Source organism: Pristiophorus japonicus, chromosome 3 (assembly GCF_044704955.1).
Source record: "Pristiophorus japonicus isolate sPriJap1 chromosome 3, sPriJap1.hap1, whole genome shotgun sequence".
NCBI classification, from domain to species: Eukaryota; Metazoa; Chordata; class Chondrichthyes; family Pristiophoridae; genus Pristiophorus; species Pristiophorus japonicus.
The window spans coordinates 327,797,010-327,810,413 of NC_091979.1; the positions used below are offsets into that span (position 1 = coordinate 327,797,010).

A 13,404-nucleotide genomic window follows, 5' to 3' on the forward strand; every position below is an offset into this window, starting at 1 on the left:
ACTGGTTATTGTGAAACAGCAAAGAAAATATACATTCTGGAAGAATACCATCGAAAAGAAGTGTGGCCCTAACAGCCAAAAAGAATATGAAGTGCTGAGCCCTTTTCAGCAAAAAATTATTTTTCAAACATTTCTCTGACCGAATCTTCACAAAACAAAAATGATGCTTTTAAAGTCATTAAACCCGAATTTTCGTGCACCCTAATCTTCTGAATCAGATGCCTCTCGTTGTGCCGACTGAATCCATGTCCCTTTCAATATTCTGCTGACATGCACACTATTAAATGTGCAACTAACTTATAGAATCAAAGAATAAGGGAATGGATGCAGCCCGTCGAGCCCATGCAAACTCTCAACAAATCTCACGCCCCTGTCATTTACCCACAGCTGTGCAATTTTTTTCATTCGGATACTTATCCAACTCCGTTTTGAAAGATAAGATTGAGTCTGACTCCACCGCCCTTTGGAGCAGTGTATTCCAGATTCTAACCACTTGCTGAGGAATGGCCACTCCTGTTCCTCTGTATAAAGGCAGAGAAACACGGGATCAATTCCTGCCACACTCACACCCTTGCTAAATATAGCACCGTCATTCGATTCTCGTGACACAAGCTCCAGAAGTGTAGTCCAGCTGTTGAGGTTAAAGCTCTGGTTATGTTCCCAACAATGTTACTTCCACAGCTTTTCCGTAGTGTAGTGGTTATCACGTTCGCCTCACACGCGAAAAGTCCCCATTCCGAAACCGGGCGGGAACATTATGCAAACGTGTTCAATTAATGATAAGATAAAATTAAATCATTCATATTAGTGGTTCAATGTTAACAGAGTGCAGTGCCTCACGATGATGTTCCATTTGCTGATTTCTCTCTGCAGTTCTGTTCACACTCAAATTCTACACAGTGTCTCTCACTCCCTCCCGTTTCCAGCCCTGACGCTGGAGAAACCATATCTCAAAGCTGCACATTCCGTGCATTCAGGTCAGCTGTGAGAGATTATTAAAGGATCCTGCCACGCCACCACGCTTCACAACAGAAAATTAAAGCCACAAACAAACCCATCGACTAATCGCTCTTCCTCAGCTCCAGAGTGAGTGAGGGCGGGACAAGCCCTAACTTCCGCTCCCACACTCTCCAATCAGCCGCTGCCGGCGGAAAGCGGAGAATGCAGCATCAAACAGCGGTTTACTGCCCTTCACTGGGCTGCAAAATGCCACCGTTCCAGACAACGCTCCCCGTGCTCCGAACAGCAGCCTCATAAGATGCTTCATCTCAGCTTCCTGAGTTCGAGCCCCAACTTGCACGAACACTTCTTCACTGGAAACACCATTAATTATCTGATTGCCACGTTTTGCATCATGAAAGTGATCCTAACCGATAATTATATAATCATAGAGGTTCACAGCATGGAAAGAGTCATTTACGCCCATAGTATCTGCACCGGCCAACAAATGCCCAGTTTTAGGTGTGTACCCCTGCACCTTATTGCATTTCATGTGCACATCTAAGAACTGGTTAAATGTGGTGAGGGTTTCTGCCTGCACCACACTTTTAGGCAGTGAGTTTGAGACCCCCACAAACATCTGCATGCAGAATGTTCACTTCAAATCCCCTTTAACCCTTACACTAATTACTTTTAAGTTATGCAGCCTGGTTGTTGACCACTCCACTATGTGAAATAGACCCTTTTAATCAACAATATCTAGGCCCCTCCTACTTTTATACACCTCAATGCGGTCGCCCATCAGCCTCCTCTGTTCCAAGGAAAACAAACCCATCCTATCCAATCTGTCCTCATAGCAAAGTTGCTCCACTCCCGGCAACATCTACGTAAATCTCCTCTGTACCCTCTCCAGCGTATTCACGTTCTTCCTTCAATGCGGTGACCAGAACTGCACGCAGAACTCCAGCTGTGGCCTAACCACTATTTTATACAGTTCTAGCATAACCCACTTGCTGTTCTGTTCCTTGCTTCTGCCAATAAATGCAACCATTCCATATGAATTCTTAATCAACTTTTCCAACTGGTCAGCGACCTTCAGGGATCTGTGGACAAGCAATCCCAGTTACCTTTGTTCCTCTACACTTCTCAATGTCATACCAGTTGATGTGTATTCCCTTTCCTTGTTTGCCCTCCACAAATGCGCGATCTCTCATTTTCCACTGCTCTACCACCTTATCAGTTGATTGTTATCTTCCTGGAGTCTCCAGCTTTCTTCTTCATTATCAACCACACTGCCTATTTTAATAACACCTGAAAACTTCGGAATCATAACATCTATATTCAAGTTTAGATCATTGATAAATACCATAAAAAGCAATGGATCTGGCACTGAAAACTGTGGAACCCCACTGGAAACATCCTTCCAGTCACAAAAACACCCATCAAACATTAGCCTTTGCTTCCTGCCTCTGAGCCAAATTTGGATCCAATTTGCCACTTCGCCCTGAATCACATGGGCTTTTACTTAGAAAATGCATAATCATTAAATGTTATCCTGCCTTCATGGGAAAACATCATTAATTGACTGATGATAATCATTTGCACAACTAAAGAAATGTTAACTGAAGGAGAGTCCTTAATTGAATAAGTTATCTGTGCTCTGCACTTTACCTCTGAATCCATAAACCATTTTGGACACTGTGCTTTAGAAGTCTGTTTCAAAATGTTCCTTGCTGGTAACATGTACATGGGACGTTGGAAACAATGAGATAGACTGTAGTGCAAGGGACTGGTTATTGTGAAACAGGAAAGAAAATATACAATCTGGAAGAATACCATCGAAAAGAAGTGTGGCCCTAACAGCCAAAAAGAAGATGAAGGGCTGAGCCCTTTTCAGCAAAAAATTATTTTCCCAATCCTTTCCCTGACCGAATCTTCACAAAACAAAAATGATGCTTTTAACGTCATTAAACCCGAATTTTCGTGCACCCGAATCTTCTGAATCAGATGCCTCTCGTTGTGCCGACTGAATCCATGTCCCTTTCAATATTCTGCTGACATGCACACTATTAAATGTGCCACTAACTTATAGAATCAAAGAATAAGGGAATGGTTGCAGCCCGTCGAGCCCATGCCAACTCTCAACAAGTCTCACTCCCCTGTCATTTACCCAAAGCTGTGCAATTTCTTTCATTAGGATACTTATCCAACTCGGTTTGAAAGATAAGATTGAGTCTGACTCCACCGCCCTTTAGAGCAGTGTATTCAAGATTATAACCACTTGCTGAGGAATGGCCACTCCTGTTCCCATGTATAAAGGCAGAGAAACACGCGATCAATTCCTGCCACACTCACAACCTTGCTAAATATAGCACCGTCATTCTATTATCGTGACACAAGCTCGAAAAGTGTAGTCCAGCTGTTGAGGTTAAAGCTCTGGTTATGTTCCCCACGGTGTTACTGCCACAGCGTTTCCGTAGTGTAGTGGTTATCACGTTCGCCTCACACGTGAAAGGTCCCCGGTTCGAAACCGGGCGGACACATTATGCAAACGTGTTCAATTTATGATTAGATAAAATTAAATCATTCATATTAGTGGTTCAATAATAACAGAGTGCAGTGTCTCACGATGCTGTTCCATTTGCTGATTTCTCTCTGCAGTTCTGTACACACTCAACTTCTGCACAGTGTCTCTCACTCCCTCCCGTTTCCAGCCCTGACGCTGGAGAAACCATATCTCAAAGCTGCACATTCCGTGCATTCAGGTCAGCTGTGACAGATTATTAAAGGATCCTGCCACGCCACCACGCTTCACAACAGAAAATTAAAGCCACAAACAAACCCATCGACTAATCGCTCTTCCCCAGCTCCAGAGTGAGTGAGGGCGGGACAAGCCCTAACTTCCGCTCCCACACTCTCCAATCAGTGGCTGCCGGTGGAGAGCGGAGAATGCAACATCAAACAGCGGTTTACCACCCTTCACTGGGCTGCAAAATGCCACCGTCCGAGAAAACGCTCCCCGTACACAAAACAGCAGCCTCATAAGATGCTTCATCTCAACTTCCTGAGTTCGAGCCCCAGCTTGCACGAACACTTCTTCACTGGAAACACCATTAATTATCTGATTGCCACGTTTTGCATCATGAAAGTAATCCTAACCGATAATTATATAATCATAGATGTTTACAGCATGGAAGGAGTCATTTAAGCCCATCGTATCTGCACCGGCCAACAAATGCCCAGTTTTAGGTGAGTACCCATTCATCTTATTGCATTTAATGTGCACATCTAAGAACTTGTTAAATGTGGTGAGGGTTTCTGCCTGCACCACACTTTCAGGCAGTGAGTTTGAGACCCCCACAAACATCTGCTTGCAGAATGTTCACTTCAAATCCCCTTTAACCCTTACACTAATTACTTTGAAATTATGCAGCCTGGTTGTTGACCACTCCACTATGTGAAATAGACCCTTTTAATCAACAATATCTAGGCCCCTCCTATTTTTATACATCTCAATGCTGTCGCCCATCAGCCTCCTGTGTTCCAAGGAAAACAAACCCATCCTGTCCAATCTGTCCTCATAGCAATGTTGCTCCACTCCCGGCAACATCTACGTAAATCTCCTCTGTACCCTCTCCAGCGTATTCACGTTCTTCCTTCAATGCGGTGACCAGAACTGCACGCAGTACTCCAGCTGTGGCCTAACCAGAATTTTATACAGTTCTAGCATAACCCACTTGCTGTTCTGTTCCTTGCTTCTGCCAATAAATGCAACCACTCCATATGACTTCTTAACCAACTTTTCCAACTGGCCAGCTACCTTCAGGGTTCTGTGGACAAGCAATCCCAGTTATCTTTGTTCCTCTACACTTCTCAATGTCATACCAGTTGAATTGTATTCCCTTTCCTTGTTAGCCCTCCACAAATGCGTGATCTCTCACATCTCTGGATTAAATTCCATTTGCCACTGCTCTAACCCCTTATCAGTTGATTGATATCTTCCTGGAGTCTCCAGCTTTCTTCTTCATTATAAACCACACTGCCTATTTTAATAACACCTGAAAACTTCGTAATCATAACACCTATATTCAAGTTTAGATCATTGATAAATACCATAAAAGCAATGGATCTGGCACTGAAAACTGTGGAACCCCACTGGAAACATCCTTCCAGTCACAAAAACACCCATCAAACATTACCCTTTGCTTCCTGCCTCTGAGCCAAATTTGGATCCAATTTGCCACTTCGCCCTGAATCACATGGGCTTTTACTTAGAAAATGCATAATCATTAAATGTTATCCTGCCTTCATGGGAAAACATCATTAATTGACTGATGATCTTCATTTGCACAACTAAAGAAATGTTAACTGAAGGAGAGTCCTTAATTGAATAACTTATCTGTGCTCTGCACTTTACCTCTGAATCCATAAACCATTTTGGACACTGTGCTTTAGAAGTCTGTTTCAAAATGTTCCTTGCTGGTAACATTTACATGGGACGTTGGAAACAGTGAGACAGACTGTAGTGCAAGGGATTGGTTATTGTGAAACAGCAAAGAAAATATCCATCTCGAAGAATACCATCGAAAAGAAGTGTTGACCTAACAGCCAAAAAGAAGATGAAGTGCTGAGCCCTTTTCAACAAAAAATTCTTTTCCGAAACATTTCTCTGTCCGAATCTTCACAAAACAAAAATGATGCTTTTAAAGTCATTAAACCCGAATTTTCGTGCACGCGAATCTTCTGAATCAGATGCCTCTCGTTGTGCCGACTGAATCCATGTCCCTTTCAATATTCTGCTGACATGCACACTATTAAATGTGCCACTAACTTATAGAATCAAAGAATAAGGGAATGGTTGCAGCCCGTCGAGCCCATGCCAACTCTCAACAAGTCTCACTCCCCTGTCATTTACCCACAGCTGTGCAATTTTTTTCATTCGGATACTAATCCAACTCCGTTTTGAAAGATAAGATTGAGTCTGACTCCACCGCCCTTTAGAGCAGTGTATTCCAGATTCTAACCACCTGCTGAGGAATGGCCACTCCTGTTCCTATGGAAAAAGGCAGAGAAACACGGGATCAATTCCTGCCACACTCAGAACCTTGCTAAATTTCGCACCGTCATTCTATTCTCGTGACACAAGCTCCAGAAGTGTAGTCCAGCTGTTGAGGTTAAAGCTCTGGTTAAGTTCCCCACTGTCTTTCTGCCACAGCGTTTCCGTAGTGTAGTGGTTATCACATTCGCCTAACACGCGCAAGATTCCCGGTCCGAAACCGGGCGGAAACATTATGCAAACGTGTTCAATTAATGATTAGATAAAATTAAATCATTCATATTAGTGGTTCAATGGTAACAGAGTGCAGTGTCTCACGATGCTGTTCCATTTGCTGATTTCTCTCTGCAGTTCTGTACACTCTCAAATTCTACACAGTGTCTCTCACTCCCTCCCGTTTCCAGCCCTGACGCTGGAGAAACCATATCTCAAAGCTGCACATTCCGTGCATTCAGGTCAGCTGTGAGAGATTATTAAAGGATCCTGCCATGCCGCCACGCTTCACAACAGAAAATTAAAGCCACAAACAAACCCATCGACTAATCACTATTCCCCAGCTCCAGAGTGAGTGAGAGCGGGACAAGCCCTAACTTCCGCTCCAACACTCTCCAATCAGCCGCTGCCGGCGGAAAGCGGAAAATGCAGCATCAAACAGCGGTTTGCCGCCCTTCATTGGGCTGCAAAATGCCACCGTTCGAGACAACGCTCCCCGTACACCGAACAGCAGCCTCATAAGATGCTTCATCTCACCTTCCTGAGTTCGAGCCCCAGCTTGCACGAACACTTCTTCACTGGAAACACCATTAATTATCTGATTGCCACGTTTTGCATCATGAAAGTAATCCTAACCGATAATTTCTAATCATAGAGGTTTACAGCTTGGAAGGAGTCATTTAAGCCCATTGTATCTGCACCGGCCAACAAATGCCCAGTTTGAGGCGTGTACCCCTGCACCTTATTGCATTTCATGTGCACATCTAAGAACTTGTTAAATGTGGTGATGGTTTCTGCCTGCACCACACTTTCAGGCAGTGAGTTTGAGACCCTCACAAACATCTGCTTGCAGAATGTTCACTTCAAATCCCCTTTAACCCTTACACTAATTACTTTTAAATTATGCAGCCTGGTTGTTGACCACTCCACTCTGTGAAATAGAACCTTTCAATCTACAATATCTAGGCCCCTCCTATTTTTATAAACCTCAATGCTGTCGCCCATCAGCCTCCTCTGTTCCAAGGAAAACAAACCCATCCTATCCAATCTGTCCTCATAGCAAAGTTGCTCCACTCCCGGCAACATCTACGTAAATCTCCTCTGTACCCTCTCCAGCGTATTCACGTCCTTCCTTCAATGCGGTGACTAGAACTGCACGCAGTACTCCAGCTGTGGCCGAACCAGAATTTTATACAGTTCTAGCATAACCCACTTGCTGTTCTGTTCCTTGCTTCTGCCAATAAAGGCTACCATTCCATATGACTTCTTAACCAACTTTTCCAACTGGCCAGCTACATTCAGGGATTTGTGGACAAGCAATCCCAGTTACCTTTGTTCCTCTACACTTCTAAATGTCATACCAGTTGATGTGTATTCCCTTTCCTTGTTAGCCCTCCACAAATGCGCTATCACTCACATCTCTGGATTAAATTCCATTTGCCACTGCTCTACCCCCTTATCAGTTGATTGATATCTTCCTGGAGTCTCCAGCTTTCTTCTTCATTATCAACCCACTGCCTATTTTAATAACACCTGAAAACTTCGAAATCATAACACCTATATTCAAGTTTAGATCATTGATAAATACCATAAAAAGCAATGGATCTGGCTCTGAAAACTGCGGAACCCCACTGGAATCATCCTTCCAGTCACAAAAACACCCATCAAACATTACCCTTTGCTAACTGCCTCTGAGCAAAATTTGGATCCAATATGCCGCTTCGCCCTGAATCACATGGGCATTTACTTAGAAAATGCATAATCATTAAATGTTATCCTGCCTTCATGGGAAAACATCATTAATTGACTGATGATCTTCATTTGCACAACTAAAGAAATGTTAACTGAAGGAGAGTCCTTAATTGAATAACTTATCTGTGCTCTGCACTTTACCTCTGAATCCATAAACCATATTGGACAGTGTGCTTTAGAAGTCTGCTTCAAAATGTTCCTTGCTGGTAACATGTACATGGGACGTTGGAAACAGTGAGATAGACTGTAGTGCAAGGGACTGGTTATTGTGAAACAGCAAAGAAAATATACAGTCTGGAAGAATACCATCGAAAAGAAGTGTGACCCGAACAGCCAAAAAGAAGATGAAGTGCTGAGCCCTTTTCAGCAAAAAATTCTTTTCCCAAACATTTTTCTGACCGAATCTTCACAAAACAAAAATGATGCTTTTAAAGTCATTAAACCCGAATTTTCGTGCACCCAAATCTTCTGAATCAGATGCCTCTCGTTGTGCCGACTTAATCCATGTCCCTCTCAATATTCTGCTGACATGCACACTATTAAATGTGCCACTAACTTATACAATCAAAGAATAAGGGAATGGTTGCAGCCCGTCGAGCCCATGCCAACTCTCAGCAAGTCTCACTCCCCTGTCATTTACACACAGCTGTGCAATTTTTTTCATTCGGATACTTATCCAACTCGTTTTGAAAGATAAGAATGAGTCTGACTCCACCGCCCTTTAGAGCAGTGTATTCCAGATTCTAACCACTTGCTCAGGAATGGCCACTCCTGTTCCTATGTATAAAGGCAGAGAAACACGGGATCAATTCCTGCCACACTCACAACCTTGCTAAATATAGCACCGTCATTCTATTCTCGTGACACAAGCTCCATAAGTGTAGTCCAGCTGTTGAGGTTAAAGGTCTGGTTATGTTCCCAACAATGCTACTGCCACAGCGTTTCCGTAGTGTAGTGGTTATCACGGTCGCCTCACACGCGAAAGGTCCCCGGTTCGAAACCGGGCGGAAACATTATGCAAACGTGTTCAATTAATGATAAGATAAAATTAAATCATTCATATTAGTGGTTCAATGGTAACAGAGTGCAGTGTCTCACGATGCTGTTCCATTTGCTGATTTCTCTCTACAGTTCTGTTCACACTCAAATTCTTCACAGTGTCTCTCACTCCCTCCCGTTTCCAGCCCTGACGCTGGAGAAACCATATCTCAAAGCTTCACATTCCGTGCATTCAGGTCAGCTGTGAGCTTTTATTAAAGGATCCTGCCACGCCACCACGCTTCACAACAGAAAATTAAAGCCACAAACAAACCCATCGACTAATCGCTCTTCCCCAGCTCCAGAATGAGTGAGGGAGGGACAAGCCCTAACTTCCGCTCCCAGACTCTCCAATCAGCCGCTGCCGGCGGAAAGCGGAGAATGCAGCATCAAACAGCGGTTTACCGCCCTTCACTGGGCTGCAAAATGCCACCGTTCGAGACAACGCTCCCCGTACTCCGAACAGCAACCTCATAAGATGCTTCATCTCAGCTTCCTGAGTTCGAGCCCCAGCTTGCACGAACACTTCTTCACTGGAAACACCATTAATTATCTGATGCCACGTTTTGCATCATGAAAGTAATCCTAACCGATAATTATATAATCATAGAGGTTTACAGCATGGAAGGAGTCATTTAAGCCCATCGTATCTGCACCGGCCAACAAATGCCCAGTTTTAGGTGTGTCCCCCTGCACCTTATTGCATTTCATGTGCACATCTCAGAACTTGTTAAATGTGGTGAGGGTTTCTGCCTGCACCACACTTTCAGGCAGTGAGTTTGAGACCCCCACAAACATCTGCATGCAGAATGTTCACTTCAAATGCCCTTTAACCCTTACACTAATTACTTTTAAATTATGCAGCCTGGTTGTTGACCACGCCGCTATGTGAAATAGACCCTTTTAAACAACAATATCTAGGCCCTTCCTATTTTTATACACCTCAATACTGTCGCCCATCAGCCTCCTCTGTTCCAAGGAAAACAAACCCATCCTATCCAATCTGTCCTCATAGCAAAGTTGCTCCACTGCCGGCAACAACTACGTAAAGCTCCTCTGTACCCTCTCCAGCGTATTCACGTCCTTCCTTCAATGCGGTGACTAGAACTGCACGCAGTACTCCAGCTGTGGCCTAACCAGAATTTTATACAGTTCTAGCATAAACCACTTGCTGTTCTGTTCCTTGCTTCTGCCAATAAATGCAACCATTCCATATGACTTCTTAACCAACTTTTCCAACTGGCCAGCTACCTTCAGGGATCTGTGGACAAGCAATCCCAGTTATATTTGTTCCTCTACACTTCTCAATGTCATACCAGTTGATGTGTATTCCCTTTCCTTGTTAGCCCTCCACAAATGCGCGATCTCTCACATCTCTGGATTAAATTCCATTTGCAACTGCTCTACCCCCTTATCAGTTGATTGATATCTTCCTGTAGTCTCCAGCTTTCTTCTTCATTATCAACCCACTGCCTATTTTAAAAACACCTGAAAACTTCGTGATCATAACACCTATAATCAAGTTTAGATCATTGATAAATACCATAAAAGCAATGGATCTGGCACTGAAAACTGTGGAACCCCACTGGAAACATCCTTCCAGTCACAAAATCACCCATCAAACATTACCCTTTGCTTCCTGCCTCTGAGCCAAATTTGGATCCAATTTGCCACTTCGCCCTGAATCACATGGGCTTTTACTTAGAAAATGCATAATCATTAACTGTTATCCTGCCTTCATGGGAAAACATCATTAATTGACTGATGATCTTCATTTGCACAACTAAAGAAATGTTAACTGAAGGAGAGTCCTTAATTGAATAACTTATCTGTGCTCTGCACTTTACCTCTGAATCCATAAACCATATTGGACAGTGTGCTTTAGAAGTCTGCTTCAAAATGTTCCTTGCTGGTAACATGTACATGGGACGTTGGAAACAGTGAGATAGACTGTAGTGCAAGGGACTGGTTATTGTGAAACAGCAAAGAAAATATACAGTCTGGAAGAATACCATCGAAAAGAAGTGTGACCCTAACAGCCAAAAAGAAGATGAAGTGCTGAGCCCTTTTCAGCAAAAAATTATTTTCCCAAACATTTTTCTGACCGAATCTTCACAAAACAAAAATGATGCTTTTAAAGTCATTAAACCCGAATTTTCGTGCACCCAAATCTTCTGAATCAGATGCCTCGCGTTGTGCCGACTGAATCCATGTCCCTTTCAATATTCTGCTGACATGCACACTATTAAATGTGCCACTAACTTATACAATCAAAGAATAAGGGAATGGTTGCAGCCCGTCGAGCCCATGCCAACTCTCAACAAGTCTCACTCCCCTGTCATTTACACACAGCTGTGCAATTTTTTTCATTCGGATACTTATCCAACTCGTTTTGAAAGATAAGAATGAGTCTGACTCCACCGCCCTTTAGAGCAGTGTATTCCAGATTTTAACCACTTGCTGAGGAATGGCCACTCCTGTTCCTATGTATAAAGGCAGAGAAACACGGGATCAATTCCTGCCACACTCACAACCATGCTAAATTTCGAACCGTCATTCTATTCTCGTGACACAAGCTCCATAAGTGTAGTCCAGCTGTTGAGGTTAAAGCTCTGGTTATGTTCCCAACAATGCTACTGCCACAGCATTTCTGTAGCGTAGTGGTTATCACATTCGCCTCACACGCGAAAGGTACCCGGTTCGAAACCGGGCGGAAACATTATGCAAACGTGTTCAATTAATGATTAGATAAAATTAAACCATTCATATTAGTGGTTCAATATTAACAGAGTGCAGTGTCTCACGATGCTGGTCCATTTGCTGATTTCTCTCTACCGTTCTGTTCACACTCAAATTCTTCACAGTGTCTCTCACTCCCTCCCGTTTCCAGCCCTGACGCTGGAGAAACCATATCTCAAAGCTGCACATTCCTTGCATTCAGGTCAGCTGTCAGCTTTTATTAAAGGATCCTGCCACGCCACCAAGCTTCACAACAGAAAATTAAAGCCACAAACAAACCCATCGACTAATCGCTCTTCCCCAGCTCCAGAATGAGTGAGGGCGGGACAAGCCCGAACTTCCGCTCCCACACTCTCCAATCAGCCGCTGCCGGCGGAAAGCGGAGAATGCAGCATCAAACAGCGGTTTACCGCCCTTCACTGGGCTGCAAAATGCCACCGTTCGAGACAACGCCCCCCGTACACCGAACAGCAGCCTCATAAGATGCTTCATCTCAGCTTCCTGAGTTCGAGCCCCAGCTTGCACGAACACTTCTTCACTGGAAACACCATTAATTATCTGATTGCCACGTTTTGCATTATGAAAGTAATCCTAACCGATAATTATATAATCATAGAGGTTTACAGCATGGAAGGAGTCATTTAAGCCCATCGTATCTGCACCGGCCAACAAATGCCCAGTTTTAGGTGTGTCCCCCTGCACCTTATTGCATTTCATGTGCACATCTAAGAACTTGTTAAATGTGGTGAGGGTTTCTGCCTGCACCACACTTTCAGGCAGTGAGTTTGAGACCCCCACAAACATCTGCATGCAGAATGTTCACTTCAAATCCCCTTTAACCCTTACACTAATTACTTTTAAATTATGCAGCCTGGTTGTTGACCACTCCGCTATGTGAAATAGACCCTTTTAATCAACAATATCTAGGCGTCTCCTATTTTTATACACCTCAATGCGGTCGCCCTTCAGCCTCCTCTGTTCCAAGGAAAACAAACCCATCCTATCCAATCTGTCCTCATAGCAAAGTTGCTCCACTCCCAGCAACATCTACGTAAATCTCCTCTGTACCCTCTCCAGCGTATTCACGTTCTTCCTTCAGTGCGGTGACCAGAACTGCACGCAGTACTCCAGCTGTGGCCTAACCAGAATTTTATACAGTTCTAGCATAACCCACTTGCTGTTCTGTTCCTTGCTTCTGCCAATAAATGCAACCATTCCATATGACTTCTTAATCAACTTTTCCAACTGGTCAGCTGCCTTCAGGGATCTGTGGACAAGCAATCCCAGTTACCTTTGTTCCTCTACACTTCTCAATGTCATACCAGTTGATGTGTATTCCCTTTCCTTGTTAGCCCTCCACAAATGCGCGATCTCTCACATCTCTGGATTAAATTCCATTTGCCACTGCTCTACCCCCTTATCAGTTGATTGATATCTTCCTGGAGTCTCCAGCTTTCTTCTTCATTATCAACCACACTGCCTATTTTAATAACACCTGAAAACTTCGTAAGCATAACACCTATATTCAAGTTTAGATCATTGATAAATACCATAAAAAGCAATGGATCTGGCACTGAAAACTGTGGAACCCCACTGGAAACATCCTTCCAGTCACAAAAACACCCATCAAACATTACCGTTTGCTTCCTGCCTCTGAGCCAAATTTG

At 43.6% G+C, this 13,404-nt stretch overlaps 4 non-coding genes across 4 annotated transcripts; all 4 read left to right on the forward strand.

Moving 5' to 3' along the window:
* The first annotated feature begins 3,409 nt into the window (after positions 1–3,409).
* Positions 3,410–3,482, forward strand: trnav-cac (transfer RNA valine (anticodon CAC)). The gene has a single exon. It is a non-coding gene; the product is annotated as a tRNA-Val (tRNA).
* A 2,673-nt stretch (positions 3,483–6,155) lies between these two features.
* On the forward strand, positions 6,156–6,228 carry trnav-aac (transfer RNA valine (anticodon AAC)). The gene has a single exon. It is a non-coding gene; the product is annotated as a tRNA-Val (tRNA).
* Positions 6,229–8,900: 2,672 nt separating this feature from the next.
* On the forward strand, positions 8,901–8,973 carry trnav-cac (transfer RNA valine (anticodon CAC)). Its single transcript has one exon. It is a non-coding gene; the product is annotated as a tRNA-Val (tRNA).
* A 2,671-nt stretch (positions 8,974–11,644) lies between these two features.
* Positions 11,645–11,717, forward strand: trnav-cac (transfer RNA valine (anticodon CAC)). The gene has a single exon. It is a non-coding gene; the product is annotated as a tRNA-Val (tRNA).
* The last annotated feature ends 1,687 nt before the right edge of the window (positions 11,718–13,404 follow it).